This window comes from Penaeus chinensis, chromosome 43, assembly GCF_019202785.1.
Source record: "Penaeus chinensis breed Huanghai No. 1 chromosome 43, ASM1920278v2, whole genome shotgun sequence".
Classification (NCBI taxonomy): Eukaryota; Metazoa; Arthropoda; class Malacostraca; order Decapoda; family Penaeidae; genus Penaeus; species Penaeus chinensis.
This window is the reverse complement of record NC_061861.1, coordinates 2,471,638-2,476,637: the sequence shown is the minus strand read 5'-3', so window position 1 is coordinate 2,476,637 and position 5,000 is coordinate 2,471,638.

The following is a 5,000-nucleotide window of genomic DNA, read 5'->3' as shown; positions in this document are numbered from 1 at the left end:
CGTCTGTCTTTTTTACTACATATGCTGTCTATATACCTGTCTTATCTGTGTATCTAATTATGTATTTACGTGTCTATCCTTATGCTGTCTATCTATTTATCTGTCTATCTACCTATCTATCCAGCTATATGATCTCTACCTATACATCAATCTGTCTATGTATGTACTCGTGTATATAGATAGTTAGATATATAGACAGATAGATAGATAGATATACATATATATGTATGAATGTATATTTGTCTATCAATCTCTTTATCTATCTTTCTGTCTTTCTCTGTGTCTATCTATCTGTCTGTCTATATACCTGTCTGTCTATATACCTGTCTATCTGCCTATCTATCTATCGATCGATTTACCTCTCTATTTATTTATTCCTTGATCTATTAACATTCCGCTTTGTTGTTGGGTAAGGCTGGAATAGGGAGATAGAGAGAGGTGAAAATAAATAGATAGACAGACCGAGAAATGAAGAGATATTAGGCATGTTCCTGGCTACATCAGCGTATTTTAATTTTTTATCACCACCAATAATGATAATGAAGTTAATGATGATAATAATAATCATAAAGATGATGGTGATGGTGATGACGATGCTAGCAATAAAAAAATATTACGGTGACCGCCATCGCCTGCAACATTTCAACACCGAGAGGGAGAGGGGGAGACCTAGGAGGAGGAGGAGGAGGAGGGAGGGGGGGTAATAGCGAGTAGGGGAAGTGGGGGGAGATAACTGAGGGGGGGGGGGGGATGACTTCAACGCACTTCTCAAGCTTCGCCGAGAAGTCACCTAATGAAGTCGACGTAAGGTGACACGCCGACGTGGCCATTGCGTATCCTGTCCTTGGCGTGAGCGAGGGAAGCAGCTGCTGCTCGGCGTAAATCGGGTGGGCTTCTGGTCTCCCTCCCTCCCCCGCCCTCCTCCCCTTCCTCTGTTCTCTCCTCTCTTCTCCTCTTTTTTCCTGTTTTTCTTTTCTTCTCTTATCTTCTCTTCTCTTTGGTTCTCTCTCTCTCTCTCTATCTATCTCTATCTCTCTCTCTCCCCCTCTCCCTCCCTCACTCTCTCTCTCTCTCTCTCTCTCTCTCTCTCTCTCTCTCTCTCTCTCTGTCTCTCTCTCTCCCTCTCCCTCCCTCCATCTCTCCCTCCCTCCTCTCTCTTTCTCTCTCCCTCTCGTCCTCCCTCCCTCTATCTCTCTCTCCTTCGTGGTTTCTATGTTTTCTAGTTCTTGTATAGGGAAAACAGTCACAATAAAAAAAAGGTAATTCGTGACGTTTCGAACAAGCCAAGAGTTCATCATCAGGCAGATAAAAAAAAAACGTTCGATTTGATTAAATAACCGTCACGATTTATTTTAATTTCTTCATGTGGCTGTTTTCCTATTCGTCGCTGGTTCTCGTTTTCATTGGTTTCTGTGTTTTCTAGTACTTGTTTTCTTTGGTCTATGTTTTATAGGTTCGTTATTTGTGTTTTCTTTTTTTTTCTTTTTTCTTTTTTTTCCTTTTCTTTTTCTTTGTGATTTATTTTCTTTTCTTTCTTGGTGATTTCTAGTTATTGTGTTTCCATATTCCTGGGTTTCTATTTTATATTCCTGTGTTTATCTCGGTTTATATATTCCCAATTTCCTGTGTTTCTCGATTCCCATGTTCCCCATTTCCTGTGTACATCGTTCTATATGCTCCCCACTTCCTGTGTTCCCTGAATCCGTATGTTTACCAGTTCCTATATTCGTTGGTCTCTGTTTTACATTTGTTAAAAGTTCCTTGGTCTCTAAAACTATCTAAGTTAGCCTAGATTGTACATGACCTAGCTTAATCTAATGTAACATGGAAAGTAAAGACGATGAGGGAGAGGGGGGAGGGGGTGGGGGAGGGAGAGAGGGAGGGAGGGAGGGAGGGAGGGGGAGAGGGAGGGAGGGAGAGAAAGAAATCATATGCAGCTAGAGTGAAACTAGAATATACAACCCCTTAAAAGCGCACAGAACGACATAACCTAACATGTCTGAATCACTCTCCACAAGCACCTTACACGCGGAACACATACCCTCTCGCATTCAGTTCTCACAACAAAACAAAAACAACTTTAAAGATCAAAGATCAGCAACGACAAAAACTACAACAATCACCCCCGCAAAAAAAAAAAAAAAAAAAATCAGTAATCCACACAGACTCAAAACAACAACATAAACAACCTCACGCAAGTTAACAAAGACAATCAACTTATATAAAGAAAAACAAAAAAACAGCACCAAACAACCCCTTTTGTAAAGACAACACAAACAACTACAAACAACCTGCACCAAAAAACAAACAAAACACAACCCACGAAGATAAGCAAGCTACGAACAACCGTCACAACTTAAACCCACACAACTTCTAACAGAATCGCAGAGACCAACAGCAACACGAAAAACAATCCACTTTTAACCCCGCAGCAACGCGCTCTGTGTGCAACGTCGTCAGCCGAAATACCTGCGCGAAGCCTATGATGTGTTAACTGACGCCTGTGTTCTTAACGGCTGCCGGCTGAGGGGGGAAAGAGCTCGTCCGGACTTTGTTACTCTCGTTAACTCGTTGTTTTTTTGTTTGAGTTTCGTTCGGTAGTTGTGTTATTGTTTTTGTTGTTGTTGTTATTGAGCGCGGTTTTTGTGCATTAAGAGTCGGTCGTAATGGTATTGTCAATATCGTCATGACTGATGATGATGGTGATGATGGTATTAATGTAATGCAGGTTATAGTTTTAATGATGGTAGTAATAATGATAGTGTGTTGATGATAGTAACAACGATAATAGCAATGTTGATAGTAATAATGACCACGGTAAGAATGGTGGTGAAAGTAATAATGGTGATGATGATAATGGTGTTGATAGTATTAGTAGTGAAGATAGTAATGATAATATAGGTTAGAAATAAGTATCGTTATCATCACTATTATAATTGACATTTTCATTATCATTGTTATGACTATTATCATTATAGGTCAAACGTCACCTTGAGCTTAACAAGCCATGAGGTCAATACTAATGGGTCAAAGGTCATTTTCACCCTTATCCTAGATAGCTCTCAGATTAACAAGGGTAAAGCCCACCCTTATTCAAAGAGGCCAGAGGTAACTCATCCTAACAGGTCAAAGGTCAACCTTATTCTAATAGTCGTATGTTGCTCCCATCCTACCGATACAGAGGTCATTATCATCCTAAAAGATCAAAGGCCAATATCAGCCTAACAGGTCAAAGGTCAACCTCATCCTAACGGACAAGTTCACCAGTCTAAAGAGACCAAAAGGTCAACATCAATATAAGGTCAAATGTCACGATCACCCCAACAGACCAAAGATCACCATCACCCTTACAGGCCAAATGTCACAATCTAGGAGGTCAAAGGTCAACATCATAACAGGTCAAAGGTCACGATCAACCTAACAGGTCAAATGTCACCAACCCAACAGGTCAAAGGTCACCAACTTAGAGATTAACCCAACCGCCACCGATTTACGTCCTGTTCTCTGCTCTCTCTCTCTCTCTCTCTCTCTCTCTCTCTCTCTCTATCTTTCTCTCTCTCTCTCTCTCTCCCTCCCTCCCTCTCTCTCTCTCTCTCTCTCTCTCTCTCTTTTTACATACAAATGGCTCCACATGTGCTCGGCCGGCAAGGAGTCTATCAGTAGCCCTAGTGACCGATCATGATTTCCCCATTCATTGAATTGGCGGGAAAGTGTTTTTTTTTGTTTTGTTTTTTTAATGCAATTGCTGTCGATACTGTTATCACTGTTCTTGATGTTATGATTATCAAATTGTTATTAAAATCTTGGTAACATTTAAGACGATGACATAATTCAAAATGCACTTTCCAAAAATTAAGGAAAAGGGTAAACAGGTGAGATAGGTAGGACTAATAACAGACTCCTTGGTGACTAAGCACTTGCATTGTCCTCTATGTGTAAGTACAGTAAATTAACTTATATAACAATGGACGTGGCATGTATTCTTGTTATCCCTGTCCGATTGGGTTAAAGGTCAAGATTAAGCTAACAAGTCAAAGGTCACCAACATAGGAGGTTAAAGGTCACCAAACAGGTCAAAGGGTCAACTTGATTTTGATAGATCAAAGGATCAATATCATTTTAATAGATCAAAGGTCACCACCAACCCAGAGGTCAAAGGTCACCAATATAAGAAGTTAAAGGTCAAGGTCAATACAACAGGTCAAAGGTCAACACAATATTAATAGGTCAAAGATCAACATAATCTTAATAGGTGAAAGGGCACCATTAACCCAACAGGTCAAAGGTCACCATTAACCTAACAGGTCAAAGGTCATCATCAAAATAACAGGTCAAAGGTCACCCTAAGCCTAACAGGTCAAAGGTCACCAACATATGAGGTTAAAGGTCATCAACCTAACAGGTCAAAGGGTCAACAATATTAATATATCTAAGGTCATCTCCAACCCAAAGATCAAAGGTCACCAATATAAGAGGTTAAAGGTCAAGGTCAATGCAACAGGTCAAAGGTCACCAGCAACCCAACAGGCCAAAGGTTTACATAATGTTAGTAGGTCAGGTGTCACCATTAACCTAACAGGTCAAAGGTCACTATTAACCTAACAGGTCAAAGGTCACCATTAACATTACAGGTCAAAGGTCACCATCAACCTAACAGGTCAAAGGTCACCATCAACATAACAAGTTAAAGGTCACCAACATAGGAGGCGAAAGGTCATAAACCAAACATGGTCAACATAATTTTAATTGATCAAAGGTCACCACCAACCTAAAGGTCACCAATATAGATGTTAAAGGTCAAGGTCAACCTAACAGATCAAACAGATCATAATAATAGGACAAAGGTCACAAATAACCTAACAGGTCAAAGGTCACGTCAACCTAACAGGTCAAAGGCCACATCAGCCTAACAGGTCAGAGGTCAAAGGTCACCATCAACCTAACAGATAAAAGGTCACCATCGACCTAACGAGTCAAAGGTCACCACCAACGTAACAGGT